A 16,278-nucleotide genomic window follows, 5' to 3' on the forward strand; every position below is an offset into this window, starting at 1 on the left:
GGGAGACTCCCTGCTGAGGGGCACTGAGGGGGCAATTTGCCACCCCGACCCCCTAGCCCAGGAGGACTGCTACTTCCTGGGGGCCCACATCAAGGACATAGAAGAGAGGATACCAAAGACTATCCAGCCCTCCAACTACTACCCTATGCTCCTTATCCATGTGGGCACAAATGAGATGGCTCCAAGCAATCCAAGCTGGGTCATGAGAGGCTATAGAGCTCTGGGAGCAGGACTTAGGGGGTTGGGGATGTAAGTGGTCTTTTCCTTGCTCCTCCCAGTTGTGGGTCATGGTCTGAGGAGGGAGAGATGTGTTGAGATAGTCAACCAGAGTTGTGCCTCTGGTGTCATTGTGAAGGCTTTGGCTTCCATGATCACAGTGCACTCTTTGGTGAGGGAGGCAGTGGTCTGCTTGGAAGAGATGGCCTCTACCTCACTCTTCTGGGGAGGAGGCTCTTCTCAGCCAGACTGGTTGACCTGTTTGACCAGGCTTTAAACTAAGCCCACCGGGGGTTGGGAGAATTATTGCCACTGCTAACCCACTGGGCAACCCTTGTAAATCCAGCAGACTAAGGCACTTAAGGGAACCCACCCCTACCCTAGTTCTGGAATGATCTGTGGGGAAGGCAAGGGACCTCAGTGGGACAGTTACCTGCCTGTACACCAGTGCCAGGAGCTTGAGGAATAAAGAGGATGAACTGGTCCTCCTGATAAACAAGAATAACTATGACCTCATATGGATCAAAGATACCTGGTGGGACTCCACCTATGACTGGGCCACAGGTATAGATGGCTATGCCCTGTACAGGAGCGATTGAGCAGATAAAAGGGGTGGGAGTGTAGTCCTCTATGTCAAGGACAGCTACACATCCCTCCAAATTGACATTGGCACGCAGGAGGGACAACTGGAGTCTCTCTGGGTCAAAATATGTGGGGGACATGGCTCAGGGGACATCACGGTAGGAATCTACTACAGACCTCCTAACCAGAAACAAATGCTGGGCCAGGAATTCACTAGGGAACTGCTTGAGGCTGCACACTTTCAGTGCATGGTTGTCATGGGAGACTTCAACTACCTGGACATCTCATGTGAAGAGCACTCAACCAAATCTGATCAGTTGCAAAGCTTCCTTGTGTGTGGATGAGCTCTACCTGACTCAAGAAGTCTATGGGCTGATGAGAGGCAAAGCACTGTTGGGCCTGGTACTGAACAAAGGGGATGACATAGTGACCTAAGAATTGATGGAAAGCTGGGTGATAGTGACCACAAGTTGAATACCTTTACTATCCATTGCAAAGCTGCCAAGTCAGTCAGCAAAGCAGAAGTCCTTGACTTCATGAAAGCTGACTTTGACAAGCTCAGGAGGCTTGTTGTTGAGGCCCTAAGGGACCACGACTCGACTGGAAGAGAAGTCCAAGAGGAGTGGTTGCTCATCAAGGGAGAAATCCTGACAGCAGAAGGGATGGTCATCCCATCTCGGAGGAAGGGTAGCAAAAGGGCACAGCAACCCCCTTTGCTCAGAAGGGAAGCTGAGAACCTCCTATGCCTCAAAAGAGAGTCTTATAAAAGATGGAAGGTTGGAATTTACCACCAAGGAGGAGTACTCAGCACTGGCTTGTACCTGCAGGGAGCAGATCAGGAAAGCCAAGGCTGAAACTGAGCTCCATCTGGCTTCACATATCAAGGATAACAAAAAGACTTTTGTCAGGTATGTAGGGAGTTAGAAAAAAAGCAAGGGTAACATTCAACCCCTGCTGAACCAAATGGGACAGCTGATAACCAATATCCAGGAAAAGGCCAACCTGGTTAATGGGTACTTTGTGTTGGTCATTCATCAGTCCAATGGGACTGTCCTGCCTAGCAAGATGTGGGACAGCCAGGATGAGGTCATATTTATATCCAGCATCAGTGTTGATCTAGTAAAGGATCACCTTGTGAGGCTGGACACCTTCAAGTCAGCTGGTCCTGACAGATTACACCCTCGGGTACTCAAGGAGCTGGCAGGTGTCATAGCTCAACCATTGGCAAAAATATTAAAAAATTTATGGCACTCAGGTAAATACCTGAAGACTGGAAGAAGGTCAATGTGGTACCCATCTTCAAGAAAGGGTAGAAAGTAGATCCTGGGAATTGCAGGCCAATCAACTTGACCTCAACCCCTGGTAAGATTCTTGAGAAAATTATCAAGGAGACCCTTCTGGACAAGCTGGCTGAGGGCAACATCCTGAAGGATAGCCAGCAAGGGTTCGTCATGGGTAGGTCTTGTTTGACCAATCTCATCTCCTTCTATGACCAGGTGACGTATCACCTGGACAGGGGAGAAGAGATTGATGTCATATACCTGGACTTTAAAAAAAAGCCTTTGATCTGGTGTCCCATGACATTCTTCATGAAAAAAAACTGGCCAACTGTGGTGGGCCTTGGTATACGACAGTCTGATGGCTGGGAAATTTGGCTCCAAGGTCGGACCCAGAAAGTAGTGGTCTATGGCAGTGAGCCATGGCTCTGTAACCAGTGGCATCCCCCAAGGCTCTGTCCTCAGACCAGTTCTCTTCAACATTTTTATCAACAATGTGGATATTGGTGTCAGAAGTGCACTGGCTAAGTTTGCCAATGACACTAAACTTCGGGGCATAGTGTCCACACCTGAGGACAGGCTAGTAATCCAAGCTGACTTGGATAAGCTTAGTAAGTGGGTGGACACAAACCTGATGATGTTCAATACTGATAAATACAAGTTACTCCACTCCACCTTGGGAAAAAGAACCTGCAGCATACTTATAGGCTTGGCAGTACTAAGCTTGTTAGCACCACTGCTGAAAAAGACTTGGGGGTGATGATTACCACAAGATGAACATAAGCCACCAATGTGATGTCGCAGCTGGTAAGCCAACCCCCCCCCCCCCCCCCCCTTGCATATATAGGTGCTTCTCAAGTAAATCTCGAGATGTCATCCTCCCACTGTACTCGGCCTTGGTGAGGCTGCAGCTGGAGTACTGCATCCAGTTCTGGGCTCCAGAATTCAAGAAGGATGTTGAGAAGCTTGAGAGAGTCCAGAGGAGAGCCATATGCATGATCAGAGGGCAAGAGAATAGGCTGTATGAAGAGAGGCTGAGAGCCATGGAACTCTTCAGTCTGGAAAAGCGCAGGCTCGGGGGGGACCTGGTGGCTACCTATAAGTACACAAGGGGTATTCATCAGGATCTGGGAGAACGTCCGTTCACCAGAGTGCCCCAAGGAAAAACAAGGACCAATGGTCATAAAGTCCTACAAGACCATTTTAGGTTAGATGTAAGAAAAAATTCCTTTACTGTCTGGGCCCCCAAGACCTGGAATAGACTCCCTCCGGATGTGGTGCAGGCACCTACTCTGGACTTATTCAAGAAATGCTTGGATGCTTATCTTGCTGGAGTCCTTTGACTGTAGCTGACTTCCTGCCCCGGGGGCAGGGGCTGGACTCGATGATCTTTGAGGTCTCTTCCAGCCCTAACATCTATGAAATCTATGAAAATCTAGAGGCATCTGCCCCTCTGGGCCAGCTGCCAGCGGGCTGTGGCTGCAGGCTTGGCCTTTGTGTGGTAATATGGCCATGTGTGCCCCCTGCCCGACCATCTGGGCAGCTATTACCCAGAATATGTTCCAGGTGTGGTGGCCTGCTTTGAACTGTCAAAGCATGTCCCTCTGACCCCAATTGGCCAGGAGGTCAGCCACCTCTAGCTGGGTCCAAGATGCCAGCTCTGAGCAGGTTCTTCTATCTGGACCCTGCCACTTGCCTCCCTAGCAGGAATTCTGGTGTTCCCTATTTGAAAACTGCAAAATCCCTGAAAGAAATATCCCAAAGTCACTCTGTAAAATACCCCAAAATACATTTTCCTCCACAATAAAACAAAAGACCACTATATATGTACAGAGAGTGAGACACAGAGAGACAGTGATCAGTTGGGCAATGTTTTATTGATATATCTGTAGTGTTAAAGGAATTTGTAAGTCTACCTATGTCTCTATCATCATAATAAAATGACTTCTAAATACCTATATGTTTTGCTGTTTGCCCCTGCGACCCCTTGACTAAGCAGGATGTGGGGACAGCTGCCCCTGAAGCCACAGCTCCTGCTGCAGGTCTCATCCTGTTTGGCAGCTGGGCACATAGCATGTGTGTTGGGAGGATGTGGGACTTGCAGGAGTGGGGGTGGAAGGGGGTGAGAGAATGTGGGGGGCCGTGGGGTGTGTGGGTAGGTGTGGGTGGATTGTGGGGGGACTGTGCGGGGGGCTGCTCAGGAGGGGTGGGTCCCCTGCCCCCTGCAGGGTAAAGCCCCCCTGCACAGCTCATGGACTGTCCCCCACAGGGCTAAAGCCCCCTAACAGTGTTATAGCTCTCCCATGTGGCCCCCAAAGAGGCTACCCCCTTGCAGGGCCCACATGCCCCACCTCTGCTTGCCCCCCTAGCCCCCCAGATTGCTACTTTGCCTGGCCCCATCCCCCATTGGCTCTTGCAGCCCCTGTGATAGCTGCCTCATGCAGCCCCACTCCCCTCTTCCACCCCCATCCCCCCAATGGCTGTCCCATCCAGTCCTACTCCTCACCTGCTCCCCCAGACCCCTCGATAGCTTCCCCCTTGATCCCAGCCTCCTGTAGCAGGGGCTGTGGGGGCTGTGGGGCCATGTGGCAGAACCCCCCTTTGCATCACAGGGCAGTGGGGGCAGTGGGGCCTGGCTCCGATTGCCTGGCACCTGCACTGCCACTGCCCAATTGTGCGGGTGTGGCCTGATTCAGCAGGGCACTGCACAACTCTGCTCACTGTCCGCCAGCTGGGGCCACTGCAGCTGTCATCTGGGCCCCATGCTGTGTGGGGGGGCTCTGCCACTAGGCCCCAGTTACCCCCATGGAAGCTGCTCAGGGGGCAGGTGGGGGATGAAGCCAAGCAGGGCAGCAATCTGGGGGGGGGGGCAGACAGGGGATGGGGCTGTGTGGGGCAGCCATCAGGGGGGCTTAGGAGGCAGGTGGGGGATAGGGTTGGGCAGGGCAGTGATCCGGGTGGCTGGGGAAGCGGATGGGGCTGGGCAGCATCTCCCCAAAGAGCTTTGAGATTCTGCAAGACACATGTGTGTGCTAGTGTGGACATGCCCGTGAAGGGCATCTGTGCCTGGCACTTTAAAGTGGGTTGAATGCTTTTGCACCACTTTAATGGTGTAGTTGTTTGCATATGGCAGTGGCATATTGCGCAGTAATTCCAGCCACCGTAGCCAGTTCAGTAGCGCAATGTGCCTTAAATGACTTGGGGTGCACCAAACTAAAACTTCTCCAAGGACTTTTAGTTTTCTGCCGTACAGCCACAGAGCACAGCACTGGGCTCTGTGCAGCTCAGGGGCTCTGCAGGAAGCCCATGCAGTCAGCCTGGCAGCAAGCTACACCCAAAAGGAAAAAATAAAAAAAAGCGGCGAGCCTGATCTTTTTTTATTTCTGCCCTGGAGTCTTCCTGCCTGCCTGAGGTACATGGGGACCTGGTGCTTCCCTCTGCAGCTGCAGTGCCCCCCAGATGACCTGAGGGAGGTGCCTGCAGGCAGGTGCTGTCTGGAGTGGGGGGCACACCGTGGAGGGAAGCACTGGCCCCTGCCTCCCCCGTGTCACAGCCCAGGGACTGCTCTGCCCACCAGCAGCTCGCCCTGCCTTCCCTGCCAGAGAGGCAGGTAAGTCAGCAGGGTGTGTGTACGACACGGGGGTTTAATCAGCCCTAAATTGAAGTGGTGTTTTTTAAAACCCACTGCTTCAATTTAGGGCCCCTGTTTCATGTACACATGGCCTGAAGCTGTATGAGCCTGTTAAAATAAAAATTCCTATCGAAAGCAAACATGCTTGCCATCTCATGTGCATCATGTATCACATAACATAAATATCAAACCAGTTTTTAACTGAGTCTGATTTCTTTGTTATTGTTATGTAAAGTAAATATTTTTGTTATTTGAATATGCTTTCTCTAATATTGTTAAAAGAGCTTTACAGTAAACATTATTAACTAGCAGGCTGTGAAACAAATACTAAAGTATATTTATCTTTGTTTAGAACATGCATTTCTTTTCAAACTGTCAAAAGTGCATTTTGTGCTCCTCTATAGTCTATAGCTCTTATTAAAAATGGCTAAACTGATTTACATTTAATTTTGTGGAAAATATATATTGCGTTTGGGCTGACAACTTGTAAGATAAGTCGTAGGCTGATGGGATTCAAAACACTCAAGATTTAACTCCTGGAAAATAGATTTTTTAATGGAAACTGCCACTATTCCTGAACTACCATGGTGATGAGACACAGCTATAGCTATAAGCTCTGACACGATGTGTGGCCCCCTTATCATGATATAGAAAAAAGCAAATCAAGTCCGTGACTGAGTCAAGTTTGAAATTTTGTCATTGAAATCTGATTGTATTCAGGACAATCTTAGAGCATAGATCAAAAGGGCTTCTTTTTTCTGCGCTTTCCTAGGACCTGGGGGTATTTTCTTGAGTAAGAACAGCTTGTCCTAGCTCCCTGAATTTCTGCAAAAAGGCAGAGAGATGACAAGTCAACATTTCTGGGCCTTCTAGGTTCCTCATAAAAATGCCTGTGATAGATATAGCAGCAGCAAGGCTGACTGTGGCAGATTTAATTTGATCTTTCAAGCGAGGATTAAAAATATTGTTGCCCCAGTTAGAATGTTACCACTTAAGTTTCAATACAAGAGAGGCTTTTTCATCATCCCAAAGCAAGCACTCGCAAACTTCTTAACTGACAACACCTCAGTATTTGCATTATCTTCTCCAGCTTGCGTATCCTTCACCAATGACAGATGATAGACTTGATGTAGGGAAAGATCTACAATAAAATCAAGAAATGTTTCCCATTCCATGCTATTGTGGACTGCAGAGGAAAATGGTGATGGCTTGAAACTGCATTAAAAAGTCTTATTTTTCCCCTCTTTAAATGAGCATTTTTGTATTTTTGGCTGATGCTACTGTATTGCAGGGAGGCATGTAGCATCAGTCGTGTTTTACATTAAAACAGCATACTCAATGATTTATACAAACCTCTCCAAGCATTCATGGAGTTAAAGGAATGACTTTTTCTGGATCAAAGGTAGATTTTTGAATTAATTTTGTCTCTGTAAATAGAAGTGCAGAGACTTAGGATCCATTATGTTAAAGGAAATAAGGTAATTATTCTGATTGCCTTATACTACCTGAGGATTTGAGTTGTGCTCAGTTAAGTTATTGCATTATTACGGGAAGATAGTTGCCACAGGACCAAATTCTGGTTTGATTTATAGCTCAGCTAACCTGTAGACTCAATGAGTTTGCACCAGGTATAGGCCACCACAGAATTTCAGTTAGGGTATCCAACAAGATAGCAATCTGCTGCTATGTTTCGTGAGTTCAGTACTTTTGAATACATGGTAAAAGAGTATCTTTCTACTGCAAGGATTGTTTGGGAGTGGGGAGAGCTGTGCTTTTGATTCTCAGTTGTCAGAATGATGGAAGATCAGAATCTGAATGTCTCCCTGACTCTGAGAATTACAGTGATGTGTTGTAAGATTGTTCCTTTTATGTATTATTTTGATTGGCTGTCATCATTCCACTCTTTCTTCTGTAGTCTGTCACACCTGTGAGAAATGCTTAGAAATGGCAGCCAGTCTAAATACATTGGTCGTCTAAAGGTTCAACATTGCAGCAGTCTACTATAGTTCACAAAATTTGTTAGGCATTAAAATTCCAGTATCTCCTGCTTGTGACAAAGAGTGTAATGAGAACAGAAACAGCACAATATGAAGCCTGCTGTTAAAATGCAAAATGCTAATAACTTACTCTAACCCAATTATAATGGGTTGCTTCTTTTTGAACTACATACGATATAGTGATGGAATAGGGATGCTGATATTGTCTGGTCCCACTTTGAAGATTCTATTTTAAAGTCATCAAAACTGTTAGAGAAGATAACTATAACAACACACACAGGGCACATCTACATGAGATGGTTTACTGTGCAGCAGAATAATTTGCTGCTCAGTAAAGCATCACAGTCTACATGTGCGTGGCAATTACAGCACTGTAGACTTATTTACTGTGCTGCTGGATAGTCCTATCAGATACAAGTGGTATCTGGCAGCATGGTAAATTACTGTACTTAAATGCATGTGTAGATGGTAACATTAGGATTAGTTTACTTTGGCTCAAATTGAGTATCTTTAGTCACATTAATTGCACATGGAGGCCCACCTACCCATATACACACATTTATGTACATATATTTATATGCAAACATGTTCTGTAAATACAGGTGTATAATTTACAGACTAAAGCATGTGTGCATTTGAGCATTAATGGATTCATTTAAACTAATTAAAAGATTCTCATCAATTGTAATATTCTTTGGATCAGGCCTTAATACCTGTATGTAATCAATAGCCTCTGATCCTTGCATACATTGTGAGTATGAATTACTCCAAAGTTTCATATGCAGGTGTCTGCATGAATACAAAGTTGTATTTTCACAAGTAGAGGCCACTTTTTGGCATGTTACCCCTTAAATTCTTTCTAGATTGATAAGCTGTCTATGCTACTTTGCTTTGCATTTTCACTCTGTTAAACACATCTCAAGTTAAAATATGTGGCGAAAAGTTTTTATTTCTAACTGATTTCCGTACTTGAATAAGGACTACAGAATTTTACCCATAATTTCAGGAGACCATTCCTTAGATGATCTTTCATGGCCACTGTTAAACTTAGTGTTAATGGTTGTGGATCTTTCTAGGTATAAGAGGTTTTTAGAAGATAAACCTCAGATAAGTGGACAAAATACACTGAGAGGGCATGTAATCACCTGGGTGAGGAGTGACACAAATGAGATAAGGTATTTCTGGGTTATGTCAGCAACCACATTTTCAGTCTTGCTTCCAGTTGGCTCATGGCTACTTACAGCCCTACTTGAGGACTGGACTAATGATGTGACACTTCAGCTTCAGTGGGGCCTGTGAGTCCACTCATGTGTGGCATGGCCCATTTGGGGTTATGACCTCTAATTTTGGAGCCAGTAGTTTACAGTGTTCTTGCTGTAGACTAAAGTGCTAATACAGTTATATTAAATAGAGCTCTAAAATGGAGAGCCTTTTACATAACTCACCTCATTCACCCTCCATGTGTTGACAAATCACAGAAGAAAATTACTTTTTCATTGTTAATTTTTCTTTTCCTCTTGTGTTATGTTTTACATCAGGTTTTATATCTAATTCTGTGAAGCATTTACAAATTAGTATTATCTATTAGGATGTTAGATGTATATTTTAGGATTTTTTTGTTTTACTATACCATAATTTCCACCTTAAAGTCTGTGTTTTCACTGAAGCAAATGAACAAGAGGTTTTTTTAATGGGGGAATTACTAAACCATATGGAAAACACACTGGGCATTTGTACATATACTTTTTCATGCTGCAATGAGCTGGAGATCAGGTGCATTGGGGCAAACTTGATTAATCAAGTTGATTAATTGAGTCTGCTCTGCATGTGAGCTGATGCGCACTGCACTGTGTTGCTTGCAGTTGTATAAGTGGTGAAATGCATGTCAGTGTGGAGAAAATGGAGGTGGTGCACTTTTGAAAACCAGACTGCCACCATTTGCTGTGTGCTGATGTGCATTTTGCCACTTATACAACTACATGTGTCACAGCACCAAGCACTTTTGAAAGCACAGGGTGCTGCAGTGCATGCATTTGCAAAAACGCCCACTACTACCACTGATTTAGATTAATTTGTAAACAGAACTCAATCTTATCAGGAGTCATTAGAAAGTTCTTTTGGAGGTTGTCATTTGACATCCTTGATTCATCCTGAATTGTGTTCTGTGTGAACCACTGAGTCATTTTTAAGAAAAGCAGGTTACATTTATGCAAGTGAACAAAACATTACATGATGCCAGTAACAAAGAACTCCCATAATCTAAACAGATTTATTTTCCTCTTCAACACTAGGAACTTCAGTCACCAGACTATATCCCTGTTTTAATTTCATTTGGAAATCTCTAAATTGGGCCTCCCAGATAATGTTGATTCCTTCTTCCAACTAATGAAAAAGTGTATTCACTAATAACTTTTAGTATGGAAATAACCACAGACTTGACTTCTGACTGGAGTTAGGGTGTCTCAGGGGTTCTATTTATTATAGATTGTAAGGTGGCAATTTAGACAGCCCGAAAAACCCACTCCTGAAGTAATAAATGTCCACACAATACTGCATTAAATGTGTCCATTCAACCGGGCAAAATAATAATAAATTTATAGCAATAGAAGGCTCCCCAGAACACAAACAGGCTTATTTCTTACAACAAGGCAGGAACACATGAAGAGGCTTTCCTTCCTTTTATTTTTTTAAGAGCTGAAGTTTATTAGCATTGCTTATACAAAACAAATGCCATCTGCTAAAGTATTAATTTTTCCCCCTAAGTAGACTGATTTATAATTTCTCAGCAACTAGGTGGCTCAGAATATACATCATAGTTAGTTTTATTTCACTAAACTATTGTTCCTCGTCAAGCGCTCAGTTGAGGATTATGCTAAGGGTTGAGTAAAGGTATAAATCTGAGGAATGATGTCATTGCACAAGCCTTAAGCTGTTATTAGAAGCAGCAAGGACAGATAAGATGTCATAAGAATTCCAACAAAAAGGAAAAATTCTACAGGCCTGATTCTGATATAACTTCTAGTTGCTGTAGATCAGTTTATTTGGTTTCAGTTGAATAACCATAGGTAGCAGAAGGCCAGGGCTAACAGGGCTCAGCCCCCCCAAATGTGGGGCAGTGGGTAGAGCTGCAAGGCAGCCCTGCTGTGGGCTCTGGGAGGCTGCAGCAGTGGTGGGGAGGGGCATGCACCCAGCCAGACTTGTAGCCCACCAGTCTACTCTGTGAAGGGGAAGGCGCTGGGGAGTGGGGGCAGATCAATGCTCTGCAGTTAGAGAGGGAGTGGAGCACAGGTAGGGGCGGGGCAGGGGCAGGAGCTGGGGTGAATGGGGCCCTGGCTGGGCCAGGTGCTGGGACAATCAGACACTGGGTGGCTTGTCCAGGGGAGTGGGAGTGGGGGTGGGTCCTGCTGTTGTGCACAACCTGGGGAAGGCCCCAGGGGCACATGCTCTCTGGATCTGTGTGTGGAGCGGAGGTGGCTGCTGCTGCACTTTGTGCTGTGCTGCAGCTGCCCCAGGAGTAGTGCAACACCATGTGTGCCCCCTGCTGGGTGAGCCAGATTAATTTAATCCTGACCTCAGCATTTACATGTCTGTTTAAGGACAGTAATTTACTGCACTGCTGATTACCACTTGTATCTGACAGGACTATCTGGCAGTGCAGTACATTAGTCTACTGTGCTGTGGTTGCTGCATACATGTAGACAGTGAGGCTTTACTGTGTAGCAACTTAGTCTGCAGTAAAACAGCTTGTGTAAATGCACCCTGTGAGATCAGGATTAGATCCTTATAGATAGAGTTAATTAGACATTTAAAAATATTTTAAATAAAAATTAGAACTCAAGTATTGAAATGGTTATCAGCATAAGTTACATGGATGAGCACATCATTGCTAATGTCTGATACATTATTGCTAAATTCAGTTCTGATAGGCAGCTACAACTCTGCTGATTCTTGAAAGAGGTGTAGTCTGTTAACTCATTGTTTAATTTGGTTCACATGGCAGACAGTTAATACTTTAGCTTCAGCACTTTCATAGCCCTTTTTGTGTTCCAAATGTTTTGTAAACATTTTGTGAAATTCTTCTGTCCATTACCAAGTGTTTAACTCCATTGTTTTCATGACCTTCTTGGAACATGCCATATTTGCTTTCCTCAATAAGGAAAGAAAAGAGTTTGTTTGCATGAAATGGAATTTGGTGGCTATACTGAAAGAAAATGGAAGTGCAGCTATTAGCCTTGTATGACACCAGAGAAAATGATAACTTCCTAGATAGGTCTTATGAATCGCTATAGAAGTCATACCAGGCCAAACAATTAGAAAGGATATGAAGGAGAAATCAAAAAACAAGGAAGATACTTGTAGCAAAGAAGGAGGAAAATCAGAGTACAAAGGACACACATGAAGTAAGCAATCACTGTAATCTTTTCAGCTTGAATACTACTGCTGACAATGCCTTAGATGAATCAACTGAATGGAAGAGATCAAAATCAGCCCCCATTACTCAGGAGCCAGAAGTCATGATTCATAAGGATGGGGATAGTGGTAATCAGAGCCTGTCTCCTAAGGAGGGGATGAAACACTCATTTGCTTTCTAGACTTAGAAACCTCTGAGGTGTGTTAGTATTTAGGATGTGGAGAAACTGGAGAGATTGTATAAGTGACTGATAATAAACAAGCTGATAAAAAAGGCATATGAAGAAAGGTTGAAAGAAGTAGATATGCTTACCATGGGCAAGTGAAGATTAATTAGGGACATGATAGGAGTTTTCAAATATTTGAAAGATTGGCATAAAAAAGATGGATACAATTTTTCTCCCTCCTGAAACGGCAGAACATGAGGCAATGGGTATAAACTATAGCAAAAGGGACCTGGAGCAAATATCGGAGAAAATTCTATACTGAATGAAAAGAGCTGTCTGGGGAAATTGTGGTATTTCCTCTAGGGAGGTTATCAAGGAGAGTCTGGATAGACATTTATCTGGGATGATTTAGGATGAACAAATTCTCCCTGTGTAGGGAGTTGGATTAGATTTCGATTTCTTGACTTGACCCCTTGAGGTCCCTTATAACCCTTTGATTTTAGGATTGCCTTCAGCAGTTGCAATACTGGTACAAGAAACAGAACATGGTTATTGGTTCCAATAATCAAACACTTTCTCATTTGAATACTTCTATAGAAGTCTGTGGGACCATGCATGAACATAAGGAAGACAGAACCAACCCTGTTATTCTAAAAAAAAATCCTGTAATATAAATAAGTATTCTGTCCTTTACAGTCTCAGAAATTTCCATTTTGATTTGCTCACTCCCATAGACAGAATCCTTGGCTGTGATTATAAATAATATTTTGTACTTTTGTAACATTTCTTACTCATAGACCTAAAATGCTTTCTGAGGTTGGTTAATATTAGTAATTTTTCACAGTATATGATGAAGAAAAAATGAGCAAAGGAAGACTAAGGCCTACATTGTGTCTAAAACTCAGAGGCTGCATATTGAAATACACACTTGTAGCCCATACAATTTGCACAAATACTTTTGAGTCTGATAACTGCATTCTACTGACTTGATGCTCCGCAACATAGGTTGTAACATAACAGTAGCTGTAAGCCTGTGGTAAAAACACAAGATTTGGGATGTGGGCATTTTCCTGATCCTGCCATTGACTCAGAGTTAATGTGGTACAAATCTCTTATACCTCTCTGTGTCTCCATTTCCCCCCACGTATAAGAATGATGCTTAATTAGATTTTTAAAAAAGAACTCAGAGTAATGGAAAACTGTGCGTTGTATATTCAGTAAGTATTAGCGTTGTAGAACCATATTTTGTAACCCATACTCATATTGAATATTTCCCATCACTGGAACAGTCCTACTCAAACTTCACTCAGTATAACACTCCTTCTAACTTTTGTCCTAAAAACAAACAAACAAAACCTTTGCCCTCAAATAAAGTAACACAGGTATTTTGCACATGACTTATTCAATAAAAAAATTTAGATAAACAGCCAAGAGGAACACGAATAACTTCTACATACAGGCTATGTTTACACGAGAGGTGGAAAGTGCAGTTATTACTACACAGAGTACTAAATGACTGTGTGACAGGGTGCCTAAAGCACCCTACCACTAGCAGAATTAGGAAAGGCTAAAAGAGAGAAACCTACCTCATGGAGCCAGAGGAGCCGCGGCGAACCTCGACGCAATCTGGATGAGTGGAGAAGCCAGCTGGGGCCGTGGCAGATCAAAGGCTGCCACGGCAGACCCAGCTGCTGGAATCCAAGCATGGACAAAAAAGACTGGCATGGGAAAGGAACAAAGAGAAAGAAAGAAGTACCACACCAGCAAGCAAAGAAGGAGCAGTTGGATCAGGCAGGCAGCCAATAGGGAACTGCCATGGTGAAAAGCGGGAGATTTAAGGGATGCCAACGGAGTGTCCTGGGAGAGAGGGAAGAAGAAAGAAAACAGAGGAGATAAGGAGAAAAAAGGAGAGAGCAGGTGAGGGAAGGCGAATGAGTAGAGGACCAAAGGGTAAGCTCCGACCTTGCTACTTACCAGAAGAGGTCCAGCCAAGAACTGGAGCCGACAAAGAAGCTTGAGAAACATAATGAGTCTGATTACGGGGGGGTGAAGGGAACCACTCCAGGGACCTAGAAGAAGGAGAAGTTGACCTTACTCTCCCAGAAGGGGTAGAAGAAGAGAGAGAGGATCCCAGTCACAAGAGGGTGACGAGGGGAGAACCAGAGAGAGGTAGCTGTCTTGGGACTCATGCAGAGAAGAATGGGGCAAGCAGCCACTCAGGAAAGGACCCTAGTCAAAATCCTTCAAGCAAAGATGGTAACAAACTTTAGAGGCAATCAACAGCACCTGGAACATCAGGTGTGGTGAGGGCAGGGTATGGGGATAGTGTAGCCCTGTGAAGAGCTGCAGACGTTCTGAGTCCATAACCATTCTCAGTTGTCTCCTAGTAGTGTCTAGGCATATCTCCCATAACATTGAAGGGGTGGTAGGCAATCTATCACAATGAGACACTACTGTTCCAGCTGGGAGCTGATGCAACTCTGGGCAGCTCAGGAAGACCCCTTGCAGACTGCATGGTACCTTCCCTGCACAATTTTTTTTCCAATGCTACTGAGGAGTAGCAAAGATGTACTTCACAGTAGTTCATTACTACTGTGCTGTAGCATCGCATCACGGTTAGTGCCCGGCAACGCTACTGCGCAGTAGCATCTTGTGTAGATGTGACCACCTACTAGCTATTCATACCCTACAGATGTAAAACCTCCCTGTCTTAAAAAAAAAGGAAATGTCTAAAAGCTAAATGCTGTAGGTTTCAAAACCTCATGCAAAACCATCAGGCTTTTGCTTATGTGTAGAATAGAGGTTTAGGTAGTAAGGGAAGTGAAAAGAGAGATGGAGACTTGCTTTTAGTTTTTCACAAAGACCTTTAGTAGTGATGTTTCTTGATATGGAGTCCCATACTATTTGTTTTGCATCTGCAACAGCAAATTGGCTGTAAGCATACTTTTATAATAGTTTTGCTTACTCATTTTCAGATGTCAGCATGCTTTCTATCCAAACAAATCTGTTCCTATTAAAGATAATGGGCTTAAGCTGCAGCAAAGCAGATTTACATTAAGTCTCAGAAAGAACTCCTTCACTCAGAACAGTTGGACAGTGAGTAAGCTGCCCAGGGAAATTGTAAAATCTCCTTCATTATAGGTTTTTAAGAAGAGAGTGATAAGCATTTTTTGGGATGGTTTAGGAATAGTGCACCTTGCATTCATGTAAAGCTTTGGATTAGATGATTGTTAAGGTCCATTCCAGCCCATATGTTCTATTAGTAATATGCAGTCCTCCTACATTCACCTTTCACTGGACTATATTAAATAGAAATGCTCTCAGTTTTAACTGCACTGATGGAAAAATAGAAAGAACCACAGGCAGGCAATAATGATTTTTTTTAGAGGTATGTTTGTATTGGGTTTATTTGTGGTAGAGCCATGCAACATTAGTGCCACCAGCTACTTATATAACATGTTTCCAGTGATTGTTGTTAAAGCTTGTTATAAATGTAAAATGTTGCTATCTCCATTTCAAAGCTAGAGAGAACTAAGGCAGAGGTATGTATAGGTTACTAGAGGTCACAAATTGAGTCAGGGGCATACATGTGAATTACAGCTGCCATAACATTTCAGTATGTATAACAAACAAAAGTAGAATTGTCAAAGCCATCATCATACAGGAACAGCTAGAACAAAGAATGTGAGCAATGATAGGTAGACTGGGAGAATTAGCTTCAAGCAATCATGGGTGGAAGTCCTAGGCAGTAGCTATTTAGCATCATTTACTTCTCTAATGAGAGTGCATTTTAAACATTCCTTGGAGCAGTAATTGAATAACTGTATAGTATTTGATTTGCTTTTTTAACTTTCTAGTTTTTATTGTTTACATACCAAGATAGTGTTTTCATAGTACCAGTAGGGATATGATGTGGTATTTGGGGCCATGTGACTACTACAGCCATGGTGATGCATTTAGTAGACCTAGTCAGGATTTTTTTTTTTTTTTTTTTTTTT

This window comes from Crocodylus porosus, unplaced genomic scaffold (assembly GCF_001723895.1).
Source record: "Crocodylus porosus isolate Cpor-Errol unplaced genomic scaffold, CroPor_comp1, whole genome shotgun sequence".
Taxonomy (NCBI): Eukaryota; Metazoa; Chordata; order Crocodylia; family Crocodylidae; genus Crocodylus; species Crocodylus porosus.